At 49.5% G+C, this 22,467-nt stretch overlaps 1 protein-coding gene across 7 annotated transcripts in view; it reads left to right on the forward strand.

The window, feature by feature from the left end:
- The window catches only part of LOC106563228 (retinoic acid receptor RXR-alpha-A), a 153,855-nt gene that overhangs the window by 46,665 nt on the left and 84,723 nt on the right, over nucleotides 1-22,467 (forward strand). The gene's annotated exons all lie outside the window — the stretch shown is intronic.

The following is a 22,467-nucleotide window of genomic DNA, read 5'->3' on the forward strand; positions in this document are numbered from 1 at the left end:
GTCAGCCTGATGATTCATCTATTCTTTGCACGTGGAGGCCCGGTGATGGACAAGTTAACAGTGGGGCCTCTGCTCTCATCACCTCCGTTTTCCCTGCTAGGGCAGCCGGGTCAGGTGAGGTCAGCGTAGCAGTGCATTCTGAACCTGACCCTCTGGTATGTGGGGATTGAGGGACTGTACTGTGCTGTTGCTGTGTTGTTGCTGTACGTGTGCCTGCCCTGCTGGTGGATTCATTGGTTGGGAGTGGAAGACTTGTGACTGAGTGGCTTGTTGTAACTTAACACCCATGTCATGTGAGGGGAACATGCCTCGGACAAAGGCGACAAGACGACAACACCCAAACAGTGGCACCTTGGATGAATTTACAGGAGAGGAGAGTGGTACATTAGTGTGAATTTGTTCTATGTGGAACTTCACAGACAAAGCCCTGTTTTAGCTTCACAACTTTGAAAGGTTGTTTTGAAAATCTAATTTGTCACATGCGCCGAATACAACTGGTGTAGACTTTACTGTGAAATGCTTGCTTACGAGCCCTTCCCAACGATGCAGTTAAAAAAATAGTAAGACAAGAAAAATAAAATACACAAGAATGGAGTTATATACAGGGAGTACCAGTACCAGATCAATGTGGAGCTATATACAGGAAGTACCAGTACCAGATCAATGTGGAGCTATATACAGGGAGTACCAGTACCAGATCAATGTGGAGCTATATACAGGAAGTACCAGTACCAGATCAATGTGGAGCTATATACAGGAAGTACCAGTACCAGATCAATGTGGAGCTATATACAGGAAGTACCAGTACCAGATCAATGTGGAGCTATATACAGGAAGTACCAGTACCAGATCAATGTGGAGCTATATACAGGAAGTACCAGTACCAGATCAATGTGGAGCTATATACAGGAAGTACCAGTACCAGATCAATGTGGAGCTATATACAGGAAGTACCAGTACCAGATCAATGTGGAGCTATATACAGGGAGTACCAGTACCAGATCAATGTGGAGTTATATACAGGAAGTACCAGTACCAGATCAATGTGGAGCTATATACAGGGAGTACCAGTACCAGATCAATGTGGAGTTATATACAGGAAGTACCAGTACCAGATCAATGTGGAGCTATATACAGGGAGTACCAGTACCAGATCAATGTGGAGCTATATACAGGGAGTACCTGTACCAGACCAATGTGGAGCTATATACAGGGAGTACCAGTACCAGATCAATGTGGAGCTATATACAGGGAGTACCAGTACCAGATCAATGTGGAGCTATATACAGGAAGTACCTGTACCAGATCAATGTGGAGCTATATACAGGAAGTACCAGTACCAGATCAATGTGGAGCTATATACAGGGAGTACCAGTACCAGATCAATGTGGAGCTATATACAGGGAGTACCAGTACCAGATCAATGTGGAGCTATATACAGGGAGTACCAGTACCAGACCAATGTGGAGCTATATACAGGGAGTACCAGTACCAGATCAATGTGGAGCTATATACAGGGAGTACCTGTACCAGATCAATGTGGAGCTATATACAGGAAGTACCAGTACCAGATCAATGTGGAGCTATATACAGGGAGTACCTGTACCAGATCAATGTGCAGCTATATACAGGGAGTACCAGTACCAGATCAATGTGCAGCTATATACAGGGAGTACCAGTACCAGATCAATGTGGAGCTATATACAGGGAGTACCAGTACCAGATCAATGTGGAGCTATATACAGGGAGTACCAGTACCAGATCAATGTGGAGTTATATACAGGGAGTACCAGTACCATAGTTTGTCATGAACAGTGCTTGAAAGTGCTGAAAGGGGGGACTTAGTGAAAAGGTTTGGGAACCCCTGACCTAGACCACCTTACGCTTACAACTGCAACTGTCAATTACAGAACATGTGAATGAAGGGGGCAGTGTGTATTCAAAGGGTCTGACAATAGAACAATATTGACAAAAGGGACTGTAGAAAAGCTTTAGACAGGCAGAACAAGAACCCACTACCCTCTCTGTCTCTCTCTCTACCCCACGCATACTTTTTCATGGACACGTCTCAGCAAGATCTGTGATCTCTCTCTTTTTCTCCCTCATGGTTGTGTGTTGCAGGGCTGGTGTGATTGATGGGTACATTTTTGACTGTCAGAACCCAGTGATGGTGCGCACGTTTCCTGTGCAATTAGATATTTTTCTAGCACACCAACTGTATAAGTGCTTGCTGTTACTGTATAGAACTGTGTCAAAGGTCAATGTTTCTACTTTAACTTTTTCCTTATTTCAAGCCACGACCAAGCACATTAAATAGTTATCTTTGCCTGGGTTGATTTAGTAATGTTCCCTCTGAACTGCGCGCTGCCGGGCAGCTCTCCCAGAACTGCTGCGCAGAAGAAATATCACAGGAAGAGACAAACGAGATAGAACTTCACTCAACTTTATAGAGTTTTCCTTGTTAGTTAACACTATCAACGTGTCCATTACTGTGGCAATTGTGATGGAATCAAGTCAATATTAGCCACTTTCAATGCCGCAGACCGAAACAAAACAAACTATGCACGAGATGTTGTTGTAGGAGGAACACATCAGAGAAGGATTCTATTGCATTGACACACATGACACAGACTGGTGCGGCATAACCAATCAGAGCTGCAGTAGGCCTATATGCAAATAGACCATTGCCGTATATGGATCTGTGCCGTTTACTTTTAACTGGACTGTTTTCAGCATGAGTGGTCATGAATAGATGCGCTTGTTTTGAGATCAAAGCAAGAGTTGAATGTAGGCACGTGTGCACATTTTGTTAATATCCTTTGCTAGTTAAAGAGTTATTAGCCAGTTATAGATCATTTGTAGTCAGCAATGGGGGAGTGGTTGCTTCCTACAAGAGCACAACATGTGTACATTTCTAGACATGATGAAAAGCCAGTCAGGTTAAGAACTTTTTTTGTTTCTTAAGGGGGCAGTGTTGTATTTTGAGACCGGCTTGAATAAGCTAAGTAGCCAATAGGCAGAGGGTAACATAATTTGCCTGTTTCTATGTAATAATGGTATGGGAATAATAATGCATTTTATTTTGAAAAGTGGTTTCCTGCATCAAACAACACTACATTATCAGTCACCTCCTTGTTAGAAGGACAAGTGGATAAATGGGTTAATGTCAAGCCCTGCATGTTTTTTTCAAAAATCTGATGGTATGTAGGTCTACATTGAATAGTACACTGCTACTGTAGGCTGAATGACAGAACAGCTATTTCAATGTTAATAAGTTGTGGGATGCATTTTCTCCATTGTTTTGGATGGTTGACCACTCTGGTAGGCCTACGTTATTATGAAATAGGCACAGTAGCCTACTTGGCCACTGTTAAACTGTAACTTAAAGCGGATACAGCCTCAGCAGACCTAACATTTGCTCAGTTACTAAAAAAATTGACGGAACATTACTGACAAGTGACGTGACGGGAATGTGTGAGACAGTCAGATTGTCTTTTCTTGTCTTTTAAGTGTTTTGCTATTTTGCAAGTTCAGTGGTGTTCCCTGACCTAGCTGCTCAGAGCAGAGTAGCAATGTATTCTTAGAGAGAGAGAGAGAGAGAGAGAGAGAGAGAGAGAGAGAGAGATAGCGAGAGAGAGAGAGAGAGAGAGCGAGAGAGGCTGAGGTAACTGTGAAAGCAGCATTGTGGTTCTTAGTCACAGAGAGTATCAGTAGTATGTACAGCCTAGCTGGAGTCGGTCCTTTATACCCAGAGTCATAATCATGGATCTAATTATGGAATGTGTTGCTGTAAATCTCTCACCAGCACACCCATCCTAGCCCGTCCGCACATCGGTGTGATTGTCCTCTAATCCTGTCCATCGGCCTCCCGGCCATGGCCACAATGACAAGCTGCTGTGGAGGACACGGGGCGCTGAGTGAAGACGCAGCAGAGGATTCTGGGAAGGTTGGTTGGCCTCGCCCGGGGAGTGGACTCCAGCGAAGATGTCCTGAACTCCCGGCAGCACAGTGATGTGGCCACGCTCTGGTTTCAGAGTTTTCAAAAACAAACCCTTACTGGAAAGAGACCGTGAGAAACGGTATTCAGGGCTTTTTTCTTTTCCAGAGATCATTTTAAAAGCAATCATTTTGTTATTTATTTTTAAAGAGGAAAAAAGGGTTTTGGGCAATGTGTTGTGTGAAGTGAGACTGCAAGAGAGCTTTAAAACAGGGCTTTTTGAAGGGCCCTCACAATGCAGGCCTTGTGTAGTGATTTGGTCTGTCCTTGCGGAGCTGAGCGGAGGAATGGAAAAGATTATCCGCAGGAATGTCTGGGGTGCCCTCAAACGGAGCGGGCCGTGTGTCTAGCCAATGGGAGAGAGCCCTGCCGAGCGGCTGGCTAATTTCTTCCTGATGAACTCAGCCTCCTGATTGCCAGCACTGAACTCACATATGGCCCGTGTTTGGAGAGACCAAATGACAGGACATAGAGAAGGACGAGGACGAGGAAGGAGAAGGAGAAGAGGGGTTGAGGTGTTGGAGTATAGGATTGCTGGCTCTCCTTTTTTATTTCATTAGAGTGGGTAGTATGGATGTGGTGTTGGGATTCTGGTGCATTTCAACCAAAACAAAATTATCATTCACTAAGCCCTAAACCTCAACTAAATCTTGTAATAAATAATGTGGAAATTGAGCAAGTTGAGGTGACTAAACTGCTAGGAGTAACCCTGGATTATAAACCGTCATGGTCAAAACATATTGATTCAACAGTAGCTAAGATGGGGAGGAGTCTGTCCATAATAAAGTGCTGCTCTACCTTCTCAACAGCACTATCAACAAGGCAGGTCCTACAGGCTCTAGTTGTGTCGCTGGACTATTGTTCAGTTGTGTGGTCAGGTGCCACAAGGACAATTGCAATTGGCTCAGATCAGGGCAACACGGCTGGCCCTTGGATGTACACAGAGAGCCAACATGAATAATATGCACGTCAATCTCTCCTGGCTCAAAGTGGAGGAGAGATTGACTTCATCAAATCAAATCAAATTTATTTGTCACATACACATGGTTAGCAGGTGTTAATGCAAGTGTAGCGAAATGCTTGTGCTTCTAGTTCCGACCATGCAGTAATATCTAACAAGTAATCTACCAATTCCACAACAACTACCTTGTACACACAAGTGTAAACGAATGAATACGAATATGTACATAAAAATATATAAATGAGTGATGGCCGAACGGCATAGGCAAGATGTAATAGATGATATGGAGTACAGTATATACATATGAGATGAGTATTGTAGGGTATGAAAACATGTAAAGCAGCATTGTTTAAGGTGGCTAGTGATACATTACATCAGGATGGCAAGATGCAGTAGATGGTATAGAGTACAGTATATACATATGAGATGAGTAATGTAGGTTATGAAAACATTATATAAAGTGGCATTGTTTAAAGTGGCTAGTGATACATCTAATTACATCAAGATGGCAAGATACAGTAGATGGTATGGCGTACAATATATACATATGAGATGAATAATGTAGGTTATGAAAACATTATATAAAGTGGCATTGTTTAAAATGGCTAGTGATACATCTAATTACATCAAGATGGCAAGATGCAGTAGATGGTATACAGTATGTACATATGAGATGAATAATGTAGGTTATGTAAACATTATCTAATATAAATAATATAAAGTGGCAAGTGATAAATTGATTACATCAATTTTCCCATTATTAAAGTGGCTTGAGTTGAGTCAGTATGTTAGCAGCAGCCACTCAATGTTAGCGATGGCTGTTTACTACTAGTATTTCTGAGGTATTGACATGTTGAATGCACCGAGCTGTCTGTTTGAACTAGTGGCACACAGCTCAGACACCCATACATACCCCACAAGACATGCCACAAGAGGGCTCTTCACAGTCCCCAAGTCCAGAACAAACTATGGGAGGCGCACAGTGCTACATAGAGCCATGAGCTACATGGAACTCTATTCCACATCAAGTAACTGATGCAAGCAGTAGAATCAGATTTAAAAAACAGATAAAAATACCAACTTATGGAACAGCGGGGACTGTGAAGCAACACAAACATAGACACAGACACATGCATACACACACACGATAACATACGCACTATACACACACGTACACATGGATTTTGTATTGTAGATATGTGGTAGTGGTGGAGTAGGGGCCTGAGGGTACACACTTAGTGTGTTGTGAAATCTGTGAATGTATTGTAATGTTTTTAAAATTGTATAACTGCCTTAATTTCGCTGGACCCCAGGAAGATTAGCTGCTGCCTTGGCAACAGCTAATGGGGATCCTTAATGAATACAAATACATACAAAAACCATATCACTGCCTCTGTCTGGGTCACCCCCTCTCCCTCTCTTTACTGACTCTCACAGTCCTCTCTGAGTGGGATTGGGAGTGGCCTCCAGGTGTGTGCTTAGTCTTTGATTGACCACTCTTTATTGATGTCGCTTTGGTTAAACAAGCAATAATTACGCCTTAAGCCAAGCCCTATTAGCTCTCACCACAGTCTGTAGCTGACTTCATTACCCAGTCTCAGAATTATCTCACTGCCTCGTAAATCCTGCCAATTAATTTGGATCCCATTTACTATTCTGCAGGACTTGGAACGGAGACATAGAGCTGAGCCAGAGTAAACTGCAAGGAACCACTGAGGAGAACTGAACACGCACATCTAGCAACCTCCTGATTGTGTGTGCGTGTGTGCACTGTGTGTGCACTGTGTGTGTATCAGAGAGTGTGCGTGCGTGTTCGTGCGTGCTTGTGTGTATCAGTAGAGGCTGCTGAGGGGAGGACGGCTCATAATACTGGCTGGAACGGAGCTAATGGCATGGCATCAAACACATGGAAACCATGGAAACCATGTGATTGATGTATTTGATACCATTCCACGTATTCCGCTCCAACCATTACCACGAGCCCGTGCTCCCCAATTAAGGTGCCACCAGCCTCCTGTGGTGTGTGTTATGCGTATGTGTGTATTGTTTGTGAGAGAGAGGCTCGGCAGAGCTTGAGCAGCGCTGGGCTCAGGCAGTCGGGAGTAAAAACGGCAAGTGACGGGACTCCAGGCAGCATGTGTTTGTAGACCTTGTGGTCACACAGCGGGATCTGCGTGCTGGGGGACGTTCCAGTGGCTCCCATCGCCTCGTATTTCCCGAGCGGGGTCCCACAGAGGTGAGGGAGGTCGAGGAGAGGGAGCTTGTTAGCCCCAGCATGCTCCATGCTCGCTGCTCTCTAATTGGCTGGCTGGAGTCCGTGCACTCCCTGGCTGCTTCCTGCAGGGTCAGGAGCCAGAGGCGCCAGAGCACCAAGCTGCCGATTACAGGCCCCTGCATACACAACCACCACACAGACACAGTCTATAATAGTCCAATAATAAATGTGTGTCTATCACAGCATTTCTGGATGCTGATCCCACCAGAAAATAAAATAGCCTAAGAGTTGTTTGGGTCCAGTAAGACCAGTTTAATGTCTCAGTATGTTCAGTGTGTGGTCTGGGGCCTGTCACCTCTGGGATAAGCTCTGCTAACAGTCTGAGCTAATTGGATGTTTGGATTCATATTGTACTCACTAGATACTGGCTTTAGGCCTAACATATACAGCCACCTCCCTCCACCCTGTTCTGCAATGATTTACAAATTCCATACGTCTGAATCAGTTGGACTTTTTGGGGATGAAAAAGGGATGAAGGGAAATGTCCAAACCGTATGACATCATGGCTAGATTTTAATCCCTGTTCTGTAGCTCTATATTCAGTACGTAAACATGGGAAGATTGAGAACAACGGCAAAGGCCCAAATTCCTGCCTGATTAATTCCACTCTATTGTTCTGAATTGTCAGACTAATTGTAGAGCAATCCACCAGCTAATTGAAAGCAGCTCAGTTTCAGGCCACAATCCATAAATCTCTACCTTGGTCTCATGGGAAACACATAAATCAACTTCTGATGTAAAGATGGGTTTGATTTAAAACTATGTTGTGAATGGTAAGTTATGTGTTTGGCTTTTCAATGTCTACAGGGTCATATCCACTGACTCTTGACCTGAATGAAAACATGATTTGTGTTTGCATGTGTACATGCGTGTGATTATCTTGGATGTGTACATGCGTGTGATTATCTTGGACGTGTACATGCGTGTGATTATCTTGGATGTGTACATGCGTGTGATTATCTTGGACGTGTACATGCGTGTGATTATCTTGGAGATGTACACGCGTGTGATTATCTTGGATGTGTACACGCGTGTGATTATCTTGGACGTGTACATGCGTGTGATTATCTTGGATGTGTACATGCGTGTGATTATCTTGGACGTGTACATGCGTGTGATTATCTTGGACGTGTACATGCGTGTGATTATCTTGGACGTGTACATGCGTGTGATTATCTTGGACGTGTACATGCGTGTGATTATCTTGGATGTGTACATGCGTGTGATTATCTTGGACGTGTACATGCGATTATCTTGGATATGTATATGCGTGAGATTATCTTGGACGTATACATGCGTGAGATTATCTTGGACGTGTACATGCGTGTGATTATCTTGGACGTGTACATGCGTGTGATTATCTTGGACGTGTACATGCGTGTGATTATCTTGGATGTGTACATGCGTGTGAATATCTTGGACGTGTACATGCGTGTGATTATCTTGGACGTGTACATGCGTGTGATTATCTTGGACGTGTACATGCGTGTGATTATCTTGGACGTGTACATGCGTGTGATTATCTTATCTCAGAACTGATGGGTGTTGGAGAGGGAGTAGAGGAATGGGGAGACATTGTACCTGCCTTTGATTCCTTCCCAAGGAAAGGGAGCCGTGTGCCAGCAGTTTGGGCAGGGCTGATGTAGCTAGAACACCAGGGACCTTCCGCTTGGCACAGAGTGACGGCAGCCATCCATAGTGGGCCCGGAGAAATCACAGCCACTAAGCCTTTAATAACTCTCTGAGCCCATAATCCCTGCAGAGCACCATCACACTGAAATGCTATCTCATTGTTACAGCTCAAACCGTAGGAGGGAGGGAGAGATGGAGGGAGGAAGAGATAGCCATAGATTCACACCTCATCATACACCCCAGAGAGGCAGAATGATGTTTTTACTTGAATGATTATCACTGTAAGACTGTTGGGATCAGAATGCCTCGCTAAACTCACATTCAATGCAAGAATCTGAGATCGAATGCGAGTATTAAATCCCAGTGCTGTTCACAGAGATGTTTTGCCACATATTCCAAATCCGTATGGATTTGACCCCAACCCTGAAGTAAGATGTTCACTGTACCAAGGCTGCATCTGAAAAACAGCCTTCTCTTCTATCTTCCATTAAACATGAATAAGCAAGTTCTCATTCTTGCGGCCCCATGTTGCTTAATGCAGTACAGTATGTTAATCACAGCAGGGGCACTCTGAGTACTCCTCAGAAATATATGGGTAATCTAATAAATGCCATGAATATAAATGAATATGTGCATGTCAACCCAGATATCTGAGCCGTGCTCAGTGCTAGCTGCTCTCTCCCCAGTGTAGTTCGACTAGCTCTCATCATCCCTGATAAAGACATTAAAAGAAAGAGAGGCTATTCTGACTGTCACACCAGCTCTCTCTGTTGACACAGCACAGTGGTGGACTGCCATCCGGCTCCCTTAACTTTAACCAGTGATAAACATGAGGAGGATGGGAGTGATGAGAGAAAAGCATCAGTGTGGGTCTCTCCCACATTTTAGAATAGCCCTCCCCTCAACCTAACATGCTAGTTTAAGATGTACTATTCAGCCCTAAACAAACATACTGTTGCCGGGAAGAAAATGTGTACCATAGTGCCAGAAAATGATGATGTACTGGCCAAGAGAGTTGAGAAGTCAATAAAGGAAAAGGAATCATATTTAGCCTCTATGAAAACAACTGGTTTCTGAGGACAGTGGTTAAGGGGGAAACTAAATATAGTTTAGGTTGTGATTTATAGGAATGTCATCTGTTAGAGGGTCCTTTTTTGTTCATCCTCATTTGCTCACATGACTGGACTGGAATCCAAACGGGCCATGTAGAATAGCTAATAGTTAGAGGGGTCACACATTTTGGACAGGGCCAAAGGAAGAAGCCAATTTAAATGATTTATTTATCGATTTGTATTTTCTTCCCGACCTATGCATGCTTCCCTCTCTGTGCTGTAATTACTGCCGTCGTTCCTAGAGGTGCTTACTTAACTGTTAACAACAACAGCAAAATAATGTGAACACTTTTGGCTGGGCTGCCCTGTAACTGGACCTCAGAGTGTAGTTCGGAGCATACTGTAGTTCTGAGTCATTTGGGTCCAATATGGATGGAGACTTGCCAGCGATAACAAAATATTCTGTATCAGAAACCCTTTGCCTTCTCATTCTCTCAGTTTCATAATCACACTGTTGACTGCTAGAACTCTTTTCTCTTTGAGAATCAGCCAAATAGGAAACAAGGAGATTGTTTATTAAGTTGCTGAACTCAGTTCAACTAGTGTTGAAATTCTTATTATTGCCCATTCAAGGCTTCCATACTGCAAGCTGAGAATGCATATTCCAGAATGTTCCTGCGGAATGGTTGGTGTGTCCTCTAGATCTGTGTCTCTCTTGTCTGTGTACTGGGCTGTGTGTAAGTCAGCGGTGGTTTGGGGAGCTCCTTTAGAGGAGGTCTGGGAGCTTCTTCCTGTTTGTGCCTCTCCCTGTTTTCTGTATGGACAGTCGCTTCTGTCCTCAGCGCTGCTAGGAATGTGAAGGATGACGGGAACCCCGATCATCCAACTCTCAGTCCCTGGAGGGGGAGCAGGGTTGAAGAGCAGGAGGGGAGAAAGGGGGGGGGGGCAGGGCGATCGCTATTTTGATGATAAAGTGATTGGACTCGCTTGGCATTATAGCTGGCTCTGCGGCAGGGGGAGGTGGGGAGGCAGCTGGAGCGAGCGCTTGATCCGAATGTCACCGAAGCTGATCTCATGAAGTGGGAGGTCAGCGCTGGAACACCTACCACCCTGGTTGCACCCACCTCAGCACAGCACCACCCCTCGCCTTGCCCCCCTCGCCTTGCCCCCTCACCTTCAAGGGTAAGCTGGGGAGCTGGGCTAGAGGGAAGGAGGGAGGGGGAGCTGGGCTAGAGGGAAGGAGGGAGGGGGAGATGGTTTGGGCTAAACCACGGACCTCATGTGGATGTCACGTCTCTCCCTGCCCAGCAACAGGCCCACTCGAGTGTGCTAATGCAGCCATGCATTGTGGGATGGTGAGAGGGACTGGGGGAGAAGTGTTGGTAGCTCCCACGTGCTCCTTCTCTGAGAGGGGGGGGTTCTGGGGATGGTAATACAGAAGCTAATGGAAATGTCTTGTTGAGACACAGCGCTGGTCTGGAAACGGCTGCTGGTCTTCTAGGAAGAGAGCAGAGCAGTGTGGCTGGACCCAGGCTAGGGCTGTGGCGTTCATTAGATTTTGTCAGCCGGTTGTTGTCATGCAAAAGATTAGCGGTCTCACGGTAATTGACCGTTAATTAACATAAACACATTTAGCATCTCCAGGCCTCCATGCGTACCGTCCGCTGATGTGTGTCTTTGGAACATTTACATTTAAAAAGTATAATAAATCTATTTGATATACACCATCACAATAAATCCGTTATTTATTTTAGTCAGGTCTAAAGAAACATTATGATATGAAGAAAATGTATTTTCAGAAGAACAGAATATGAGTTGGTCTACTGTATGTTATCTGGCTGTGCTCCATGCCATAGGCTGGAGGCTTGTTCATTTAAGTCCCGTGCCATTATTCTATAGTAAGAAGAATAGAATTGAACTTAGCTGAATAAAATATAAATAAAACATTTTCCCATTCCAGAGTGAGTGCTCATATGAAGTGGCTACGTTGAGCGTAAAAGTGATCCTTTGAAACAGGACCTATACACTAGATTTATAGTTATTTGGCTATTTTAGTTGTGAATGAGACAAACCTTAGAATGCCTTAGAAATTAAAACATCTATGGGCTGTATGATGCGAGTAAAGGCTATTGACGATTTGAGGATGTTGCAAAAAAAGCTGGACTCAGACTGCACACGCTGCTCTCTCATCAAGTGATCATATTTTCTCTATTCTCATTTGAATCTTGTCTTTACTCATATGTCAAATGAGTTTCCATTTAGAATGGCCCATTAACAAATGGGCAGGACCAGGGGCAGGGGAAACAAGACATGTCATCTGTATGTACTGGAATAATGAATGGTTTGTTATTTCACTCCACTCACCATCGACTGTTTGAGGAGCATGCAGCCTCTCGCTGTGTGACGGGATATTCCATCCAAGCTCAGTATGCCATGGGCTCTCCAACCCTGTTCCTGCAGCTACCCACTGCTTCATTTTTTATTTTTTATTTCATCTTTATTTAACCAGGTAGGCTGTTTGAGAACAAGTTCTCATTTGCAACTACGACCTGGCCAAGATAAAGCATAGCAATTCGACACATACAACAACACAGAGTTACACATGGAATAAACAAAACATACAGTCAATAATACAGTAGAACAAAAGAAAACAAAAAGTCTATATACAGTGAGTGCAAATGAGGTAAGTTAAGGCAATAAATAGGCCATGGTGGCGAAGTAATTACAATATAGCAATTAAACACTGGAATGGTAGATGTGCAGAAGATGAATGTGCAAGTAGAGATACTGGGGTGCAAAGGAGCAAGATAAATAAATAAATACAGTATGGGGATGAGGTAGGTAGATAGATGAGCTGATTACAGATGAGCTATGTACAGGTGCAGTGATCTGTGAGCTGCTCTGACAGCTGGTGCTTAAAGCTAGTGAGGGAGATATGAGTCTCCAGCTTCAGAGATTTTTGCAGTTCGTTCCAGTCATTGGCAGCAGAGAACTGGAAGGAAAGACGACCAAAGGAGGAATGGGCTTTGGGGGTGACCAGTGAGATATACCTGCTGGAGCGCATGCTATGAGTGGGTGATGCTATGGTGACCAGTGAGCTGAGATAAGGCGGGGCTTTACCTAGCAGAGACTTGTAGATAACCTGTAGCCAGTGGGTTTGGCGACGAGTATGAAGCGAGGGCCAACCAACGAGAGCGTACAGGTCGCAATGGTGGGTAGTGTATGGGGCTTTGGTGACAAAACGGATGGCACTGTGATAGACTGCATCCAGTTTGTTGAGTAGAGTGTTGGAGGCTATTTTATAGATGACATCACCGAAGTCGAGGATCGGTAGGATGGTCAGTTTTACGAGGGTATGTTTGGCAGCATGAGTGAAGGATGCTTTGTTGCGATATAGGAAGCCGATTCTAGATTTAATTTTGGATTGGAGATGCTTAATGTGAGTCTGGAAGGAGAGTTTACAGTCTAACCAGTCACCTAGGTATTTGTAGTTGTCCACGTATTCTAAGTCAGAGCCGTCCAGTGTAGTGATGCTGGACGGGCGAGCAGGTGCGGGCAGTGATCGATTGAATAGCATGCATTTAGTTTACTTGCGTTTCAGAGCAGTTGGAGGCCACGGAAGGAGTGTTGTATGGCATTGAAGCTCATCTGGATGTTAGTTAACACAGTTTCCAAAGAGGGGCCAGAAGTATACAGAATGGTTTCGTTTGCGTAGAGGTGGATCAGAGAATCACCAGCAGCAAGAGCAACATCATTGATGTATACAGAGAAGAGAGTCGGCCCGAGAATTGAACCCTGTGGCACCCCCATAGAGACTGCCAGAGGCCCGGACAACAGGCCATCCGATTTGACACGTTGAACTCTATCAGAGAAGTAGTTGGTGAACCAGGCGAGGCAATCATTTGAGAAACCAAGGCTGTCGAGTCTGCCAATAAGAATGTGGAGATTGACAGAGTCGAAAGCCTTGGGCAGGTCGTTAATACGGCTGCACAGGAATGTCTCTTATTTGGGAAACCAGGTGATATCTGTTCGGGAACATAGTAACATGTTTTCACACTGAAACCTATTCCATTAAACTGTTGACAGCCCCACTCTATGTGCACTGGAGAAAGGAAGAAAGGAGAGATGGAAACTCACAGTGGTGAGATATTCTGTAGCTAAAGGCAATGTGTCAGCCTATTAATAATGAACTTATATAAAATGGGGCTCATATAGAGACATATGCATAAGCTCTAATATGGGTGTTTTGAATGAATCATCACCTTAGAAAGTGCTGGCCATTTCGCTGTGTTAGGCTTTTAAACAACATCCACAATAACCATGTTTTACATTCAGTTTCAACCTCCTGTTCATCAAAGTGAGGTGAGTTTTAAAAGCATTATACTGTTTTTGATGTTAAGTGTCTGATGTGATTTTCGGTTGCACTTGCAATATAGAGCCTTACTATAGGTACCTGATGGTGAGAGTGACCTGGTGGTCATTAGCGAGTTGGGTACGACCAACGCATGTCCAGAGTGAATAAAATGAGATGACTGTGACTCAACGGTCACGTGGAATTTTACTGCGTCCATGACTCATGACTGTCGGTAATACGGTCACCCCAACAGCCCTAACCCAGACTTTAGTTCAGACATTTGGGACAGAAACAGGGACAGAGATTCTTAGAATCAGCTCTCTGCTATGACAGTGAGTGACACACTCAGCCACCAGGTCTCTGACAGCTCCTCGGGCTCCATTTGAAGTGTCCAGAGGAAGTTCTGTTAGTTCATCTGGGTGACCCAAATCCCCCCATCATTACCCCTCACTCAGAGCTGGGGAACAGAGGGGACAATTGGTACTGGCAGAAAGCTGACCTTTAGAGCAACACACGTCAGTCAATATGGCCGTGGGTCTTTGCGGGGGGGCGGGATGGGATGGGGCGAGCAGAGCCCTGTGTGTGTGACAGAGCGAAAACAAACCCCACAGGGGAATCATGTCCACAAGTCCTTTACAGCCGCTGACATTGAGCTAATTGACTGACCTGGTCATGTAATGAAGGGAGCATGAATCTTAAAGGGAGAGAGGGAGGGGAGGGCGAGGGAGAGAGGGAGGGGACGGCGAGGGAGAGAGGGAGGGGACAACGTGGGAGAGAGGGAGGGGAAGGCGTGGGAGAGAGGGAGGGGACGGCGTGGGAGAGAGGGAGGGGAGGGCGAGGGAGAGAGGGAGAGAGGGAGGGGACAACGTGGGAGAGAGGGAGGGGACGGCGTGGGAGAGAGGGAGGGAGGGCGAGGGAGAGAGGGAGAGAGGGAGGGGACGGCGTGGGAGAGAGGGAGGGGACGGCGAGGGAGAGAGGGAGGGGACAACGTGGGAGAGAGGGAGGGGACGGCGAGGGAGAGAGGGAGGGGACGGCGAGGAGAGAGGGAGGGGACGGCGTGAAAGGGAGGGAGGGGACAACGTGGGAGAGAGGGAGGGGACGGCGTGGGAGAGAGGGAGGGGACGGCGTGGGAGAGAGGGAGGGGACGGCGTGGGAGAGAGGGAGGGGACAGCGTGGGAGAGAGGGAGGGGACGGCGTGGGAGAGAGGGAGGGGACAACGTGGAGAGAGGGAGGGGACAACGTGGGAGAGAGGGAGGGGACGGCGTGGGAGAGAGGGAGGAGGGGGACAACGGGAGAGAGAGGGAGGGGACAACGTGGGAGAGAGGGAGGGGACAAGCGTGGGAGAGAGGGAGGGGACGGCGTGGGAGAGAGGGAGGGGACGGCGAGGGAGAGAGGGAGGGGACGGCGTGGGAGAGAGGAGGGAGGAGAGAGGAGGGGACGGCAGGAGAGAGGGAGGGGACGGCGTGGGAGAGAGGGAGGGGACAGCGTGGGAGAGAGGGAGGGGACGGCGTGGGAGAGAGGGAGGGGACAACGTGGGAGAGAGGGAGGGGACGGCGTGGGAGAGAGGGAGGGGACAACGTGGGAGAGAGGGAGGGACAACGTGGGAGAGAGGGAGGGGACAACGTGGGAGAGAGGGAGGGGAAGGCGTGGGAGAGAGGGAGGGGACGGCGTGGGAGAGAGGGAGGGAGGGCGAGGGAGAGAGGGAGGGGAGGGCGAGGGAGAGAGGGAGAGAGGGAGGGGACGGCGTGGGAGAGAGGGAGGGGCCGGCGAGGAGAGAGGGAGGGGACGGCGAGGGAGAGAGGGAGGGGAGGGCGAGGAGAGAGGGAGGGGAGGGCGAGGGAGAGAGGGAGAGAGGGAGGGGACAACGTGGGAGGGAGGGACGGCGTGGGAGAGAGGGAGGGGACGGCGTGGGAGAGAGGGAGGGGACAGCGAGGGAGAGAGGGAGGGGCCAACATGGGAGAGAGGGAGGGGAAGGCGTGGGAGAGAGGGAGGGGACAACGTGGGAGAGAGGGAGGGGACAACGTGGGAGAGAGGGAGGGGACAACGTGGGAGAGAGGGAGGGGAAGGCGTGGGAGAGAGGGAGGGGACGGCGAGGGAGAGAGGGAGGGGACAGCGTGGGAGAGAGGGAGGGGACGGCGTGGGAGAGAGGGAGGGGACAACGTGGGAGAGAGGGAGGGGACAACGTGGGAGAGAGGGAGGGGAAGGCGTGGGAGAGAGGGAGGGGACAACGTGGGAGGGAGGGACGGCGTGGGAGAGAGGGAGGGGACGGCGTGGGAGAGAGGGAGGGGAGGCGAGGGAGAGAGGGGGGGACGGCGTGGGAGAGAGGGAGGGACGACGTGGGAGAGAGGGAGGGGACGGCGTGGGAGGGACGGCGTGGGAGAGAGGGAGGGGACGGCGAGGGAGAGAGGGAGGAGGCGTGGAGGGACGGCGTGGGAGAGAGGGAGGGGACAGCGAGGAGAGAGGGAGGAGGGCGAGGAGAGAGGGAGGGGACGGCGTGGGAGAGAGGGAGGGGACGACGTGGGAGAGAGGGAGGGAGAGCGAGGGAGAGAGGGAGGGGACGGCGAGGAGAGAGGGAGGGGACGGCGAGGGAGAGAGGGAGGGAGGGCGAGGGAGAGAGGGAGGGGACGGCGTGGGAGAGAGGGAGGGGACAACGTGGGAGAGAGGGAAGGCAGCGTGGGAGAGAGGGAGGGGACGGCGTGGGAGAGAGGGAGGGGACAACGTGGGAGAGAGGGAGGGGACGGCGTGGGAGAGAGGGAGGGACGGCGTGGGAGAGAGGGAGGGGACGACGTGGGAGAGAGGGAGGGGACAACGTGGGAGAGAGGGAGGGGACAACGTGGGAGAGAGGGAGGGGACAACGTGGGAGAGAGGGAGGGAAGGTGTGGGAGAGAGGGAGGGGACGGCGTGGGAGAGAGGGAGGGGAGGCGAGGGAGAGAGGGAGGGGAGGGCGAGGGAGAGGGAGAGAGGGAGGGGACGGCGTGGAGAGAGGGAGGGGCCAGCGAGGAGAGAGGGAGGGGACGGCGAGGGAGAGAGGGAGGGGAGGGCGAGGGAGAGAGGGAGGGGAGGGCGAGGGAGAGAGGGAGAGGGGGGACAACGTGGGAGGGAGGGACGGCGTGGGAGAGAGGGAGGGCGTGGGAGAGAGGGAGGGACGGCGAGGGAGAGAGGGAGGGGCCAACATGGGAGAGAGGGAGGGGAAGGCGTGGGAGAGAGGGAGGGGACAACGTGGGAGAGAGGGAGGGGACAACGTGGGAGAGAGGGAGGGGACAACGTGGGAGAGAGGGAGGGGAAGGCGTGGGAGAGAGGGAGGGGACGACGAGGGAGAGAGGGAGGGGACAGCGTGGGAGAGAGGGAAGGGACAACGTGGGAGAGAGGGAGGGGACGGCGTGGGAGAGAGGGAGGGGACAACGTGGAGAGAGGGAGGGGACGGCGTGGGAGAGAGGAGGGGACGGCGTGGGAGAGAGGGAGGGGACAACGTGGGAGAGAGGGAGGGGACAACGTGGGAGAGAGGGAGGGGACAACGTGGGAGAGAGGGAGGGGACAACGTGGGAGAGAGGGAGGGAAGGTGTGGGAGAGAGGAGGGGACGGCGTGGGAGAGAGGGAGGAGGGCGAGGGAGAGAGGGAGGGGAGGGCGAGGAGAGAGGGAGAGAGGAGGGGACGGCGTGGGAGAGAGGGAGGGGCCGGCGAGGGAGAGAGGGAGGGGACGGCGAGGGAGAGAGGGAGGGGAGGGCGAGGGAGAGAGGGAGGGAGGGCGAGGGAGAGAGGGAGAGAGGAGGGGACAACGTGGGAGGGAGGGACGGCGTGGGAGAGAGGGAGGGGACGGCGTGGGAGAGAGGGAGGGGACGAGGGAGAGAGGGAGGGGCCAACATGGGAGAGAGGGAGGGGAAGGCGTGGGAGAGAGGGAGGGGACAACGTGGAGAGAGGGAGGGGACAACGTGGGAGAGAGGGAGGGGACAACGTGGGAGAGAGGGAGGGGAAGGCGTGGGAGAGAGGGAGGGGACGGCGAGGGAGAGAGGGAGGGGACAGCGTGGGAGAGAGGGAGGGACGGCGTGGGAGAGAGGGAGGGGACAACGTGGAGAGAGGGAGGGGACAACGTGGGAGAGAGGGAGGGGAAGGCGTGGGAGAGAGGGAGGGGACAACGTGGGAGGGAGGGACGGCGTGGGAGAGAGGGAGGGGACGGCGTGGGAGAGAGGGAGGGACGGCTTGGGAGGGAGGGACAACGTGGGAGAGAGGGAGGGGAAGGCGTGGGAGAGAGGGAGGGGACGGCGAGGGAGAGAGGGAGGGGACAACGTGGGAGAGAGGGAAGGGCGGGGTGGGAGAGAGGGAGGGGACGGCGTGGGAGAGAGGGAGGGGACAACGTGGGAGAGAGGGAAGGGCGGGGTGGGAGAGAGGGAGGGGACGGCGTGGGAGAGAGGGAGGGGACAACGTGGGAGAGAGGGAGGGGACAACGTGGGAGAGAGGGAAGGGCGGGGTGGGAGAGAGGGAGGGGACGGCGAGGGAGAGAGGGAGGGGACAACGTGGGAGAGAGGGAGGGGACAACGTGGGAGAGAGGGAAGGGCGGGGTGGGAGAGAGGGAGGGGACGACGTGGGAGAGAGGGAGGTATATGACCGGCAGGAAAAAGGAAAGTCAAACTATATGTGGCTTGTTTTGGGTAAACTTTCTGGTTGGTATTTGACCAGATGCAGTGTGGTTCCATTTGATCAGGTTTCTTGGTTGACAAATCTCAGTTATAAGGGTCTGTATCGACTTGATGATAAGAGTGAGCCAGTGAGAAGTAGTGGGCACACACTAGTTCTATAGAGATACAGTGCTCTGTGTCTAGAGAGAGACTCAGCTCTAATAGAACTGGTTCTACAGAGATACGGTGCTCTGTGTCTAGAGAGAGACTCAGCTCTAATAGAACTGGTTCTACAGAGATACGGTGCTCTGTGTCTAGAGAGAGACTCAGCTCTAATAGAACTGGTTCTACAGAGATACAGTGCTCTGTGTCTAGAGAGAGACTCAGCTCTAATAGAACTGGTTCTACAGAGATACAGTGCTCTGTGTCTAGAGAGAGACTCAGCTCTAATAGAACTGGTTCTACAGAGATACAGTGCTCTGTGTCTAGAGAGAGACTCAGCTCTAATAGAACTGGTTCTACAGAGATACAGTGCTCTGTGTCTGGAGAGAGACTCAGCTCTAATAGAACTGGTTCTACAGAGATACAGTGCTCTGTGTCTAGAGAGAGACTCAGCTCTAATAGAACTGGTTCTATAAAGATACAGTGCTCTGTGTCTAGAGAGAGACTCAGCTCTAATAGAACTGGTTCTACAGAGATACAGTGCTCTGTGTCTGGAGAGAGACTCAGCTCTAATAGAACTGGTTCTACAGAGATACAGTGCTCTGTGTCTGGAGAGAGACTCAGCTCTAATAGAACTGGTTCTACAGAGATACAGTGCTCTGTGTCTGGAGAGAGACTCAGCTCTAATAGAACTGGTTCTACAGAGATACAGTGCTCTGTGTCTAGAGAGAGACTCAGCTCTAATAGAACTGGTTCTACAGAGATACGGTGCTCTGTGTCTAGAGAGAGACTCAGCTCTAATAGAACTGGTTCTATAAAGATACAGTGCTCTGTGTCTAGAGATAGCTCAACTAGAACTGGCCCCATCAGTCTTTTCTCCATCTCTCTTATCTTTCTTTCCTCCACTAAGTGTGACTCACTCTCACCAGAATACCTGTCTTCCCTTCAGTGTATTTGAGGAGGAGGCTCGCCCAGGAAAGGGTTTTAAGCGTCTACGTGACTTTGTTGCAGAGGGCTGTATTCAACTAAACAGTTCTGAAACCAAGCCGTTTGCTTGCCTCAGAACATTTTGTCCCTGTCTGTTAATGCTCTTCAAGAAATGATGTCCAATGGCAGACTAAACAATTGGATTTTAGGGGCTTAGTGGGGTAAAGAAGAGCCTACTGGATGTCTCCTCAGTTGGTGTGTATTGCATTACATTTCTGTGCGTGAGCGTGTGTGTGTGAGCGTGTGTGTGGACTGCGTTGATTATCTCCAACTTTATCAGAGAGTGGACAACTGTCACTCCAGCTGTGCTCGAGAGCGTTTTGGAATTAGGGCTGTGTGTGAATCCCTGTCCAGTGATTACGAGGCAGCTGAGCCACAGCTCTGTCCTGGATTTGTTTTGGGCCTGTGCTCTATTGCTCTATGCCTTTCACTATTCATTGTCCTCTTTGAGGTGTAAAGTATTCCTGTGGCCTGTGATTTTGAAGAATCGCTGTGTCAGAAATAGCGGGCACGGCAGCTGCCTGTAACGCACGCTGATAATGAGCTTATTTGACACGTCCCAACCATCTGTTCCTGTGTATTGTGATATGCAGAGAAGACACGTGTATGAGCCTGGTAATTACACAAGCACAGTCAGTGGCCGGCGCGTCTCACCCGACATCGCCACGCTCCCAGCTCCATGATTCACACTCCGACGCACGGATGCACTGTACGCATCTGATAGCGCGGGATGAGACACACATGCACACACCAGTGGGCCCCACACCTGGGACCAGGGCCTCATCAGCTGTCAGCCGGTGGATCTGAGGACAACGGCGGAGGCAGGCAGACATTAGAATTAAGGTTGAGTGTTTTTCTCTAGACCTCCCTCTGGCCTGCTCAGATGTCTCTGGGGTTGAACAGAGCTTCTGATCCTTTTAGGGAAAGATAAGCCCATACCAATTCATATCAGAGATGGTACAGGAGTGTGCTATCAACAGGCATCATTACTGTTCTCTGTCTCCCCAGCTGTCGACCTCTACCTTTACAGTACATGTCAACCACCGGCCCCTCCCCTCCTCTTTACACAGTTGTGTGCCTCCAGGAAGACATGCAGGGCCTTCAGCCTTCCTGTTTGTGTGCTGCTGAGGCCTGGGAAACCAAGGAAAGGCCAGGAAAGCGAGGGGAAATAGACACACACACACTAGCTCACACACACATTTATGCACTCTTGTGCACGCACACACACAAAAACACACACACGTGCACATACGAAAACACAGTACATGACCAGATCAGGGTCTTTTTTACATAACCGATAACACAAATCTGTGTCCTATTGCCCTCATTCTACCAGCTTTTATCAAGCCAGAGAGTTGGAGTCGTTCCATCACTACTACTGGTCAGTGAAAGCCAGAACCCAGACAGTTTATATATCTCATTATTCCATCAGACAGATAGAGATGATCAGATCAGAGCACAACAGACTGCTCTCTCTCCCATTAGATCAAATGTGTCCGTCATGATGCACCGTCGCTCCCCACCACTAAGCCAACATAGGCAGTCTAGACTCCTGATCCACTCTCTTGTGTTGTTTATGGAACGTGCACAGATCAGCTCGGCAAACATGAACCTTTTATCCGTCTGGGCAAATCACCTTTTATCTTCCCTCCTTGTGTAACTGATTGCCTGAGCATGCAGAGAGCAGTCAGCGTTAGGTGATGGAGGCAGATAAAAACACGGTGGAGAGTGTGTGTGTATTTGTGTATGTCTGTGACGTGTGTGTGTGTGTGTGTGTGTGTGTGTGTGTGTGTGTGTGTGTGTGTGTGTGTGTGTGTGTGTGTGTGTGTGTGTGTGTGTTGTGTTGTGTTGTGTGTGTGTGTGTGTGTGTGTGTGTGTGTGTGTGTGTGTGTGTGTGTGTGTGTGTGTGTGTGTGTGTGTGTGTGTGTGTGTGTGTGTCTGTGACATGTGTGTGTGTGTGTCTGACATGTGTGTGTGTGTCTGTGACATGTGTGTGTGTGTGTGTGTCTGTGACATGTGTGTGTGTGTGTGTGTCTGTGACATGTGAGTGTGTGTCCTATCCCCTCTGCGCTCCGCATGGATGGATGTTTTCCTCTGATGTTCAGGTCCATATAGTTTCACAGCCCCTGGCGGAGGTCCTATGGGGGGATGTGAAGAGGCAGTTGGAGGGAGACAGAGGGAGCGCTGTGCTGCTGCTGCCTCATGAATCAAGCTCTCTGGCTGATCCTGTGACCCCCTGCTGTCTACGTTGACCCCTTGGTCGTATCTCACCCTGTGTCACGCGTCTCCGAGCTGCACACCTACACCACACACACACAAGGTGTTAATTGGCCCACGTTGGCCGAGGGAGGGTCGTAGGGTCAGTTGGTCTTATAGTGTGTGTATGTGTGTGTGTGAATACACTATGTAGGCCTACATATTTATTCTTATATCT

The sequence above is a fragment of the Salmo salar genome, chromosome ssa11, assembly GCF_905237065.1.
Source record: "Salmo salar chromosome ssa11, Ssal_v3.1, whole genome shotgun sequence".
Lineage (NCBI taxonomy): Eukaryota > Metazoa > Chordata > Actinopteri > Salmoniformes > Salmonidae > Salmo > Salmo salar.